Here is a 13,468-nt window from a genome sequence, read left to right as displayed (position 1 = left end):
TCAAGTAGGTCGGTCGAGTGTGCTCTCCCGAACCTCAATGAGTCTGCTCACGAGGCTGCGCGTGACCTCACCGACCGCGCTTCCTCTGTAAGGAGCGTCGACTCCCCTCCTCCCTACGGCCACAGAGACGCTCCCGCTACTCACAACGAGGTTATTAAATTCTTCTACATGTCTAGAAGGGTACGTCTTTCCTCCCCCTCACCCCAAGTTGAATAGGGCGCAAGCCGTTTCGCTTAGATTTCTACAGACCAGCACATATCCGTGTCTGTCCGTTCTCCACGAGGCTTACCCCGACGTCTATCGCGACGACGCCTGCCCGTCCTGCGGGCAGACCTCCACTCTAGCGCACATGCTCTGGGAGTGCGGGTCGACATACTCCAAGTTCACCAAGGAGGAGTGGGACTCGCTTCTGCGTGGCCCCGCTCTAGAAAAGCAAATCCTGGCTGTCCGGCGTATCCGCGACCGGGCTGGTAGGCTAGACCTACGGGTCCCGACGAGGGACTAGCCGGGTGCGCAACGAGTTCGCGTCCTCGCTGGACCTGCAATAAAGTTTCTTCACTCACTCACTCAGATCACGTGGTTGGGCACACGCACGCCTCTGAATAAAATCACGACTACGTGCGAGTTTTTGATTCTTCTGGCTTCTAGTGAGGGGGGATTTCTTTCGTTCACAATCATGTTTCTAAGCCTGTTTTCTTCGTGACAGGGGTCGATGTGCCTTATTACGCCTTTGCATGTATCTTCGGGGGCGGCGATGTACGCCGACTTCGTAGGCTCTTAGTATGGATTATTGGATGGATTGGATATTGGATTATATGGATGGAACCACTTAGTATGGATTTTATTTAGTCTCGCATAGGCCCTCGCATTAGAGGCGTGCGGAGTTGAGATAATTAAAATATTCTGTACCTTGTTTGGGCACACGGTGTCTTCCTTCGCTTGATGCTCAGGCAGGGCCGCCGCCATGGCCAGGGCTTGAGCGTCGGCTTTTGATACGTCGAGGCCTCCCTTGGGCCTCCCCTGTTCCGTAAGTATATTTCTCTATCATTCTTCCAGAGCTAATTCAAAAAACGCTACTATAGTCGGACACAACTTCAGTCTGCAGTGAAGCCCCGCCCACGCCCTCATAACTGCCTGCAAAACGTTGCTGCCAGCCACTGTTTTTCCGTGAGGCTGCAAATAATTCGTACATCAAACTTTTCCTCTTACCCAAATAAGGCGGTAACCACAAAGAATAAAATTATTGGTGCGTAATTTCATACGTTTTCTCTCAGCGGAATTGCGAAAGCCTAATTCTTTATTGAACTGAAATAATGTGCTTGCGTCACTGCAACTATTTATTGTCAAGTTTCACTTCAGTTGGCAGTGAAGTTTCATGAGTAAAACGGGTTCAGCAGTGCAATTAACTGCATCGCAGACTTTTAGAATGAAATGTTCAGACCCCGTACACTTTGTCCATGTCTGTTGCCCACCTCATTGCTTCCGCCGATGAAAAGACTCTTGAAAAGGTATCAAGTACGACGCTATTTTGAAAAGGCCACATGACGACGATTTTGTTTGCTTCTATGATTGGCTAGCGGAGTAAAACAACCCCGCGCCTTCCTCCACGACCCGCGCTTGGACCGTGTGCTTTGGTTGCCAACTGCTGTTTCTTTCTTAAGTTGCATTCCGCTATAATAATTTTTATTTTACACTTTCGCTTGTTTACTTCTTCTTGGCAGTGTTCTTCCTGCGCTTCTTTTCTGCACGAATCCATTTGACGTGGTTCCTTGTTTTCCAAGTAAAGGAGAGGTGTATCTCACAGGCGTACTTGTGAAAGACACCTTATTTCATTTCTCTTTTGCGGGTTCACGCGTCCTTATGGCGAATTGTGGGCGTTATTCACATTTGTACTAGTAAAGGTACCCCCCCCCCTTTCATAGAAAAGTTACCTTGGGTTGCCCCCTCCCCACCCCCCCAAAAAAATCCTGGGTACGTGCCTGGATTAAAATATCGGTGTTAGCACCACCCTAAAGCAGCGCTACACTACACCCTACACTCTTAAAAAAGTTTGCAACCTTTGAGGCTTATCTTAATTGTCCCACGACGACAGTCATCTGCCTTGCTTGCGTTTCCTTTCTTGAAAAATGTGCGTTCGCTACTTTCCCGTGGAGAATGATATGCCACGCTGATAAGCCCCAAAGGGTGCAAACTTTTTTTAAGAGTGCATACAAGGTATAACCAGGCACAACCTATTTCTGTTTCGTGCGGCTGTCCACGATGCGAAGGTTGTGGGATCGTTCCCAACCTACGGCAAGTTTTTTCATCCACTTTCATTTCCATTAATTTGTCGTTTCTTTATTTCATTTATTAGCACAAGCAACTTGCCCTATGTTGTCCTTGGTGTCAGTGTTTGTTAGCTTCTTATGATATGACTAATAAAAATCGGCCCCCTCGGTTAACCCCCTTTCTTGTCGTTTGTCTTCGATAGAGTGTATTAGCGGCTGGATGGATGGATGGATAATTGAGGCTCAACCCTTTGAATCGGGCGGTGGCGGCGCGCGCCACCTAGCCTTGAATGGTACTATATGCATGCATACCTATGTATTTACTCCTTTACTTTTGCGTTGATATTATCCACCAATCAGATAGCCTCCGTTTAGTTATTTCTACCTGTTCAAAGTCTATTTTACTTTCACTCTCTTTACAACCCAAAGCTTTGAATAGTTCCTCGTTACATTCAACTACAAGGTGAAGTTGTTTACAAACAAGTATCAGGTGTTCAGCAGTTTCCTCCTCCTCTCCACACGCCCCGCACAACAAATCTATCTCCTGGTATCTGGCTCGGTACGTTTTAGTCCACAGTACACCTGTCCTGGCCTCAAACAACAATGAGCTTCCCTTAGAGTTATTGTAAATATTTTCTTTGGCTATTTCTTGCTTAAACGTCCTGTATGTCTCTAATGCTGATTTGGTTTGCATCTCTGGCTTCCAAATACCCCTCTCTGTCTCCTTAACCTCTTTCTTGACGGATGATTCCTTACCTGTCCCCCCACTGCTGCTCAAGTATTTGCTTGACAATATTCTAGTTCGCTTCCTCCACATTGTGTCAACATTCCTCGTGTACAAGTAACTGAAAACCTTCCTAGCCCACCGCATTTCCCCCATTTTTCTCAATCGCTCCTCGAATGCTACCTTGCTACTAGCCTCTCTGCCCTCGAAAGAAGACCATCCCAGATCCCCTTGCGCCCCAAGATTTGGTGTCTTGCCATGTGCTCCCAAAGCGAGCCTACCCACACCACGTTGCCTAGTTCCAGCTGTTGCCGGGTCTCTGCTCTCATACACAGAACTGCATTGGCAAAAGTCAGGCCTGGAACCATTACCCCCTTCCATATACCTCGTACTACCTCGTACCTATTGTAGTTCCACAGTGCCGTACTCTTCATAATCGCTGCACTTCTGTTACCTTTAGTCGTTACATATTTTTCGTACTCTGTCAGATACTCAATGCCATTATTTATCCACACCCCAAGATACTTGTATTTATCGACCATCTCCAGCGTGGCCTCCTGTATCTTATGCTCGCCGCAAATTTTGGAGTGGCAAGAATTTGGAGTGGCGCCCTCTTGCGAGTGACGTCACGGCCAGGACACCGCTTGCTCCGGCTCGCTCAGCTGCCGCGCGCGCTCGTTCCCTTTGTGCATGCTTGGATTATGGGCGGCTCGAGCCGTACTTATTTAAGGATATGTCGGATTCTTTCAGCTGCCATGCCTGAACCACAGTTTATTCTTCAAAAGCGCGTGAGCCGAGAAACTTTGCGGCTTGGATATCGCAAGCTATGTAGCGTCGAAGGGGTCTACTGGTTTTGCGATGCATATATGCGCCGTGTCTATACGTAAATTTTGAGTAAGAAGAATGTCCACAAATTCAACACGCGAAGTGTGCATAATACTTCGCTAAACAGTCGACATTCCCTCAGTACTTAGCTATGAGAGACATTGCATTTTACATGGAAGAAATATCTTGGTAATTCGTGTCAACATGTTATGCGTGTTAGAAAGTCACTGGCCACCGAAGCTTTCATAATGATTCTTATTACTCTGGTTAGCTGTTCTAGTGAAATGCGGCTGCTTTATTAATGCGTAAAAGAAAGAGTTAGGCGCGCATTTCGTATGAAAAAGTTTGCAGCTACTTTCACCGCTCTCTGAAACAGACCTCCATAAAACGAATTGATGATGGCTGCTAACACGACGGCGCGTCATGTAGCGTATTTACATAGTTCATTCACAAATATCATAGTAGCAATCACCTGAAAGAAAAGTTTCGTGGTTCAAATCGAGAGCCAATAAATTGAAAGCGATGAAATGTTTCATGGTGCCGCCCTCAGTACCCTTTGTCACAGACTACATGGCACACCCCTCAAGCAACGGTAGCAATCGAATGTCGTTATGGCGAGGCACGCATTGTTCGCGAAGTCCATCAGTTAACTATACAACTTCGAATTTAAACAATGGAGGAGTTTTCACAGCGCCAATTGCAATGCCTAAAGTATGCTCGAGGTACTACCGCGCAGCTTAGGCTGCCTAGAAAAGGAAAAGTCAAGCACATTTTGCCTCACCATGTTGTTTAATTATACAAACGGAGAACTATTCGCTTCGTTGGTACATAAAAGAGAACCTCGCAAACCTTCATAATGAAGACACCACAAGCATTACATATTTCACGTTATTTTTGACCCTCCATCGGGGAAATATGATAACTTCAATATGTGCCATACTACTAATAATTAACACTTCGCCTTCTTTCTGGCTGCAGCCGTACGGTCCAAAAATCATATCTCACTAAAAAAATTTGGGTCGAGCACCTGTGTCAGTTCGCCAAACAGATTCGTCATGTATATTCCTCAAGCAACAAGCACCAGTAAATTGCTCAAGTGAGTTGAACGTGTAGAACGGAACAGGTTATATTGGTATATTCCTTTTCGTACTCTGCAAACAGCTGCAAACCTCAATTAGCTTTACTTCCAATTGCCGCCGCTCAAAATAAACACGTGAAGAACCGCCTAATTTTGAGAAGCAATTAAAGAAGCAAGTGGTGCTGGTAGAATCTGAACTGCTTAAGTCCTCGTGTTACTGCCGAGCTTTTCTGAGAATAAATATAGAAATTCGATATTATACCATGAACTTCTATACGCGTCGTGAGAAAACCTGTTTTAGCGGATAAAAATGAAGGTATTTATTTATTTATTTATTTATTTACTTATTTATGTATTACCTGAATGGCCCCGTAGGGCATTACAGCAGGGAGGTTCAGACTTAAATGAATACATGAACAAATTATTTAAATGCGTGGAAAAAATCGTCATTTTCTGTGTTGTATACAATGCTCGATGGCAAACTGTTCCAGCCTCGAACAAACAGTTCTAACAGAAAATGAATAACGGAAGACGTCACCCTTACAAAAAAATTTCCTGACCTTCAAACAGTGGTCAAGTCGCTTAGATATGTAGTGTGGTGCCTGGATATGGTGTCCGCGGTTTATACCTGTTTTAAACTAATAAATATCGTGGAAAAATTTTAATCTGATATGCCTTCTACGATCCCTCAGCTCTTGCCATTTAAGTTTGCTTTCTGTCATGCTAAGCTGCCGGCTATAGTTACCAAGAACAAATCTAACTGCCCTATTCTGGATCTTTTCTAATTTGTTTATAAGCTCAGATGTGTGTCGTTCCCAAAAAACACATCCGTATTCAAGTATTGAACGTACATGACTGAAATTGCGCCGCAAGAATCCCATAACTGATGCTGCCTTATTTCCAATATAGTTAACATGCTTGTTCCATCGTAAATCAGAAGTAAAAAACACACCTAGATATTTAAATTCCTTGCTTGTGTTTAGAGTTGAATCATGAATTCAATACCTATACGAATGATTAGCTCGTTTTCTTGTGAAGGTGACGTGAACAGCCTTATTTATATTTAATGACATATCCAAACGCGCACACCAGCCTGCTATAGTATTTAGGTCAACTTGCAGGATTTGTGAAGCGGAAATGGCATCTACGACTCTATAAACAACCCAATTGTTGTTACAGAATGACGTCACGGCCACGCCCCCTGTTTGTACCTAGATAAACAGCGCGCGTTTGGGAATAAAGAGATTCCTATTCCTGCTATCTGAGTAGCGTCTGTATGCATGCTAGTACAACAAGTAGCGACGAAGATGGGATCGGAAACTTAGGCCGAGATTGCGCAGGACAAGAAGAATGGCGAAGTTCTTGGATTTCGAGCCTTTCGTCGATGATGGCGAAGAAGATTTCATGTCTTATGTTGAAAGATTTGACCACTACTGGAAAGTGACCCAAAACAATGATGACAGCCTTAAGAAGTCTGCCTTTATAACGGCCATTGGTAAACGCCCCTACAAAACGCTGAAGGACCTGTTGCTACCAGCGGAGCCAGAAGACAAATCATTCAATGAAATCGTCGCAGTCCTGAGGGAATACTACTCTCCGGGAAGCAAAGTTATCGCCGAAAGGTTCAAGTTTAATCGCCGCTACCAGATGGAAGGTGAGACAATTTCTGCATTTGCCGTGGAACTACGCCATATGGCAGCAAGATGCGATTTTGGGCCGTTTCTGGACGATGCTCTTCGAGACAAGTTCGTGGCTGGCCTCCGCGAAGCTTCGATTCAAGCCAGCCTTCTGAAGAAAAAGGAGCTAAGCTTCGAAACTGCGTATGACCTAGCCAGAAGCGCGGAACTGGCTGCGAAAGAATCCAAAGGCTTCCGCCCAACCTCTGAAAAGACTTTTCTCGACGAAGACGTCCACGTCATTCAGAAGACAACAAAGACAAACAAAGATTCAACAAAGACAAAAAGCGAGGACTTCGGCGGGTCTGGCAGCCGGTAACTCTTGTTACCGATGTGCGGAGCAACACGATGCGGGAGACTGTCCATATCGAAAGGCAAGGTGTCATTATTGCAAAATGACCGGTCATCTGGTTCGGGCGTGCAAGAAAAAAAAAAACGAGAAGCGGTTAATGCATTCAACGACAACGATGAAGAAGTGGAAGAGTTACAACTTTTTCACGTTCAGCAAAGTGGACCGACGACTCGACCTCACCGAGTGCAAGTGCACATTGCAGGTACGCCGGTAGAGATGCAGATCGACACAGGTGCCGCTGTCTCGATCATTAGCGAGAGCGTCTTTTCGTCCCTGTCTTGTTCACAGCCACCAGCCAAACAGGACTGCAACTTAGAACGTACGGAGGCGCACCACTGGAAATTGTAGGGCAAGCGGAAGTGCCTGTGGTCTACCGAGAACAACGCAAGACGTTGCCTGTCGTGGTTGTACCTGGAAGGAAGCCGTCGCTACTTGGACGTGACTGGCTTGCAGAACTGAAGATTGACTGGAAGAGCGTATTCACGGTGCAGACAGACGGATGGAGGAGCTGCTACGCAAGTATAGCGATGTCTTTTCTACGGAGCTGGACTCATAAAGGGACACAAGACACAGCTGGTCCTAAAGGAAGACGCCAGACCAGCCCTCTGCAAGGCTCGACCGGTTCCCTTTTCCCTGCGGACAGCAGTCGAAGAAGAAATTCGACAGCTCGAACGGAACGGGCTCCTGGTTACCGTGGCACAAAGCGACTGGGCTACACCAGTGGTCGTCGTCACCAAGGCAGACAAGAAGGTGAGGCTGTGTGGAGACTTCAAAATTACCTTAAATACTTGCACAATGACGGAGCATTATCCATTACCCTTAGTCGAAGACACCTTTGCAGTAATTGCGGAAGGCAAGGTCTTCACCGTATTAGACCTGACCACGGCGTACCAACAAATAGAAGTGCACCGTGACTCTCAAAAACTGTTGACGCTTAACACGCACATCGGCTTATTTCAGTGCCTCCGCATGCCATACGGAATTTCCAGTGCCCCAGCCATATTCCAGTCGGTGATGGATCAAGTATTAAAAGGCGTGCAGGGCGTTGCCTGCTATCTCGATGATGTCCTCATCACGGGAGCGTCCGAAATGGAATGTTTCCAACGCGTTGAAGCAGTCCTTGCTCGGTTTCGGGAGCATGGCGTTCGGCTCAAGCAAGAGAAGTGTAAGTTTTTCAAAGACTCTGTCACCTATCTGGGGCATATTATTAGCGCAAGTGGAATTAAGCCGTGCACGGAAAAGGTTGAAGCTGTTAGGAATGCGCCAGCTCCAAGGAATGAATCGGAACTAAGAGCGTACCTTGGCATGCTATCTTTTTACTCCAAGTTCATCCCCAACATGTCCACACAGCTGAAACCCCTATATCAATTACTGAAGGGAACTCGGCAGTGGCCCAAAGACGCTGAAGAGTGTTTCCAGAGGAGCAAGCGTTGGTTGACGAGTGACAGTGTCCTAGCCTTCTACAATCCGGAGAAGTCAATAGGCCTTGTAGCAGACGCGTCTGCATACGGATTGGGGGCGGTACTCTTCCATGAAATCGACGGAAATGAAAAACCGATAGTCTACGCTTCGCGAACACTCAGTAAAGCAGAGACTGGATACTCCCAAATAGAAAAAGAAGCGCTTGCCGTGGTGTTCGCTATCAAACGATTTCATAACTATATTTACGGACGAGAGTTCACTATATACTCTGATCACCTGCCATTAAATGGCTTTCTCGGACACAAGCCCATTCCAGCACTATCAGCTGCCCGAATGCAGCGCTGGATGCTGCTACTTGCGGCCTACCGTTACAAATGGGTATATAGTAAAGGGAAGGCTCTCGCTAATGCAGACGCATTATCGCGGCTGCCGCTAAAGAATGAAGCTGACGTCAGTGACTACGTGCAGTTTTTCTCGGCAACAGACGAACTGCCCTTATCAGCTGAAGATATTCGGAAAGCAACAAAGGACCCAGTCCTATCGAAGGTCCACTTCTTCACATTAAATGGATGGCCAGCAAAAGTTGCCGATGAAAATTTAGCACCGTACTTTACTAGACGCCATGAACTATCGTTGGATCGAGACTGCGTGACCTGGGGCAATCGCGTAATTGTGCCACGTGCGCTTGTTACGCCGGTTTTAAAATTGCTGCACGGACATCCAGGCGCGACTAGAATGAAAATGCTTGCGAGGAGCCATGTGTGGTGGCCTCAGCAAACTTCGGACATAGAAGACACTGTCCAGAGCTGTGCAGTCTGTCAATTTAGGCAAAACACGCCGTCCCAGGTAGACTTCACTCCTTGGGCCCGTGCACGCAAAAGATGGGAAAGAGTGCACTTGGACTTCGCTTTTGCAAACTCATGCTGGTTGCTAGTCCTGATAGATGCTTATTCCAAATGGGCAGAAGTTGTGTGCATGAAAACAACTACAGCGGAAGCAACTGTGCAAGAGCTGCGAAGAATATTTGCGAGCTCCGGTCTACCGGAAATGGTCGTCACAGACAATGGACCGCAATTCTCGTCTGCTCAGTTCTCTACATTCCTTGCCTCCAATGGCATACACCACCTCACTTCTCCGCCTTATCATCCTGCTTCGAATGGGGCGGCGGAACGACTTGTGCAAACCGTCAAGAAAAGCCTACTAAAGCAAATTCGAGAACACAAAAAGCATATGGCAAGTCTATGCAGCGTTGTGTCGATCAGTTTTTATTTTCGTACAGGAACACGCCCTGCGCATCGACAGGGATTACGCCCGCTCAGTTGTTTTTGACGTGGGCCCCGAGAACACGTCTTAGCCTCCTGCACCCGGAGCTGAGTAACCGGTTGAAGAACGAATCGCGCCAGCCCACTTTTGTCCGCTCAAGTTCAACGTGGCGCGAGTTCACAGCAGGTGACGAGGTGCGAGTGAAAGGAACTCGTCCGGGCGACCCTCTTTGGTTAGCAGGCACGATCACGCGCCGTATTAGTGCTGTCACGTATACAGTGCGGATGAATAACGAAGAACGTTTTGTGCATGCTGACCATATCGTTTCAGCTATAAGCGCCCGGATTACCAGCCAGCCAGAAGCTCGCATTTAGTCCTACAACTTCCAGGACGGCTCGATCAAGCAGACCCCATGGCGGCCCGAGAAATGACAGCCCTTCCAGACGGTCCACAGCGCGACGATCATACACTGCAAAACCAATCTTCCCATGAGCCCCCAGCATGGGGGCGCCTTGAAGATCACCAGGCGATGTCCGGCCCCGAGACCTCGGAGCAGGTTCCAGTGTAGCCTACTCCTGAAACCTTAAGGCGCAGTTCACGAACACGCAAGCAACCAGATAGATAGGGATACAATTAAAAAGAAAATTAAAGCTGGCAGAAGTGTTGTGACAGAATGACGTCACGGCCACGCCCCCTGTTTGTACCTAGATAAACAGCGCGCGTTTGGGAATAAAGCCATTCCTATATTCCTGCTTTCTGAGTAGCGTCTGTATGCATGCTACAACACCAATCATCTGCAAACATCCTGAATGAAGACTGTACATCAGTTGAAATATCATTAATATACAACAAAAACAATAGTGGCCCCCAACACTCAGCCTTGGGGAACTACCGACGTAACTGATGCATATTGCGAAGATATACCGTTCAGAACCACAGCCTGTTTCCGCAATGACAAATATTCGACAATCCACGCTATTATTTGACCATCCAAGTTATAAGCTTTTAAGTTGGTGAGTAGGAGACCGTGTGCGACTACATCAAATGCTTTACTGAAATCTAAGAAAACGCAGTCCACAACTGGTTGCTTATCAACTGCCGAGGCTAAATCGTGAATAAACTCTACCAACTGCTATTGCAAGATACACAACGTCTGAAACCATGTTGGCTGGGGCTTAGGAGATTATGTTTAGTTAAATGGGCCATAACGCAGCTGTATATTACATGCTCCATAATTTTGCAGGTCATACAAGCGGGCCTGTGGTTCTGAACGGAGTTACGCACCCCACTCTTACGTATGGGCACGACTCACGCTAATTTCCAATAATCAGGCATGTCGTTTCATTGAGGGACTTCTGAAACAACTGGGTGAAATAAAAGCATACCGCGTCCGCACGATTCCTTATGATAGCGGCAGGAATGTCATCAGGGCCGCATGCCTTAACCTGGTTCACATCTTTTAATAATTTACGGATACCATTGACACAAAAGGTGACTTCCGACATGCGGTCTATTTCAGCAGGTAATTCAAAACAGACAGTACGTGAGCTAGACGGCAAAAACACAGATGAAAAATAACGACTAAAAATTTCAACTTTAGACTCATTATCATGGATAATTGTTTCCGCCTTGTTTAAAGCAGGTATTGATCTGTTGTCTTTGCCATTACGCTTCACATGCCTCCAAAATTCTTTGGTATTCCCGACAAGTCTTTCTCCTAGATTAAAAAAATACAAGTCTTTAGCGACGTCGGACTTTTGTCTAAATTATATCTTTAATGCTTTCAGCAAGGCCAAATGCTCTGGCGAAGTAGACGCCTTGTATCGTTGATAATTTCGTCGCTGTCGTCGAGCAAGGGCACGCAACTCGATCTGTGTTAAACCAGGGTTTGTCTCGAGCTCGCCTACTTGATATAACTCGTGATGGGACAAAAGCATCACGTAGTTCAAACAATTTCAATTTGAAAGTATTCCGCAGTTGTTCGGTATCTAGATTATCTGCGAGTGCATCAAAAGTTGGAAAGAACGACTCGAAAGCAGCGCTAATCGCCTCGTAGTTGGCCCTGCTGTAGGCATAAATCTTTCGACTAGGTGTTTTGGCAACCTTCACATAGAGAACTGATAAATATGCTAGAACGACGTTGCGATCGCTCAAACCTGGCAACGCCCGTACATTGTACACAACATCAGGTATGTTACAGAGCAAAAGGTCGAGTACGTGACCTGTTCCGTCAGTGCGCGATGGCTCGTGCACATACTGATAGAAAGTGTTCTGATATAAAATATCAAAGAAAGTTGAGTATAGGCACCCTCCAATCGTCGGGCGGCGCCACCAGCGCGCTGCCATCTGCGCCACCAACGGAGGTGTCGCCAAACACGAAGGCGCTCCGTTCGTTGTTGCCGCCGTGCTTGCATTGCCGGTATTGCTTCCCGTGGGTCGCGCATCCGTGATTTCAACGCTTCTGAACGGTGCAACGCGCTAGCTTTTTCTGTGGACATCGTTCTGCTACGTTTGCAGCAACCTTAACTCTTGGATTTGCCATTATCGCTTGTCAGCATCCAGTGAGAGACCGCCAACACCCGCGATGTCGCGGGTTCTGCATTGCGGCTTCAAGTCGGTTGACGGCCTCGACCAATACTTTCGGCCATCAATACTACGGAAAGGACGCCGCTTCCGAAACTTAAGAAGTCGCACAGATATTACACCCAAGTGCAAATTTTAATGTACTTGCTGAATGTAAAAAAATGTTTTTTTTTTGTCTACTCGAAGAAAGAACACCTAACTATTCATGTTGGCAGGGATGACTCCTTTCTGCAAGAGGCGATACCAGGCCTTGAGAAGTTTTTTTTCAGCTGGCTTCTGCCTGCTGCAGCAAAATAAAACGTGTTCATTGGGATCTGCATGTAGTGCCAGACTTTGCTTGCCACACGTGATGGAAGAAAACAGTTCACATTTTGTACTCCTGCTGTGCAACATTCAATGTCAGATTTATTCATACATAGCTGACAATGGTAGAAAACCATTAGGTAGTTGAAAAACATGACCATTGTGTACCACTTCTACCACTTCATGTGAAGGTATCATAAGCAGTTGCACTAAAAACATACAGCCTTACGCCTGGCGTACAGCCTTACGCCTGGCGTCCCTTCACGACTGTGACAGTCTTTTACAGAGCAGTACCTCCGCCCACTTTTCTTCTTCACAGCTTTGGCAGGGGGCTGATCACACGAGTCCAATGACGCCATCGGACCTTCAACAGGCGCACATGTTCTCTTTCGGGTGCGAAAGACAGAAGCTCTAAAAGCGCACGCTGAACAACGGAGGCAATGGCAGCAAAGGGTCTCCGCGCGCGCGCGATTGCCTGGAACGCCTTCACGCTTCTTGCTTCGGCCGCCAGATGGCACGGCCTGTTCTGCAAACTGCATTGCAGGGTGCCTATAGGCTTCCTCAAGCAGTATCCCTTGGTTCCTCAGCTGACCAGTCAATATCCGGAAGGTTAAAGTCCCCCCCTAGAATAAGGCATTCATTGTTAATAGTTTCAAGAAAATTGGCTAAATGAACTAGTGGTTCTTCAGAAGGACCAAGAGGCCTATAAAATGATCCAAAAACAATTGCTTTCCCATTGGGCAGCCTTACTTTACAAACAATCGATCCACTTTCATTATCCGGAAATTCCGTTTGCATGCTCGGGATACTATTATGGACAAGAATAAACACCCCTCCGCCACGTGCACAGCGGTCTCGACGAAAACACTCGTACGTGTCCGAACAGTCGTAGAAGTCACATATAGCCAGCGTTTGTGACATACTTGTTGCACCGCGGCAGGTATGGTATCATAACTGGATTCTTATATGCTATGT

General features: G+C 46.7%; 1 long non-coding RNA gene across 1 annotated transcript in view; it reads right to left on the bottom strand.

Moving 5' to 3' along the window:
- The window catches only part of LOC142564669 (uncharacterized), an 88,470-nt gene that overhangs the window by 67,787 nt on the left and 7,215 nt on the right, over nt 1-13,468 (bottom strand). The gene's annotated exons all lie outside the window — the stretch shown is intronic.

This window comes from Dermacentor variabilis, chromosome 11, assembly GCF_050947875.1.
Source record: "Dermacentor variabilis isolate Ectoservices chromosome 11, ASM5094787v1, whole genome shotgun sequence".
In the NCBI taxonomy this organism is placed as follows: Eukaryota; Metazoa; Arthropoda; class Arachnida; order Ixodida; family Ixodidae; genus Dermacentor; species Dermacentor variabilis.
Note: the sequence above shows the minus strand (reverse complement) of the source record. Positions and strands in the feature narration are given on the sequence as shown.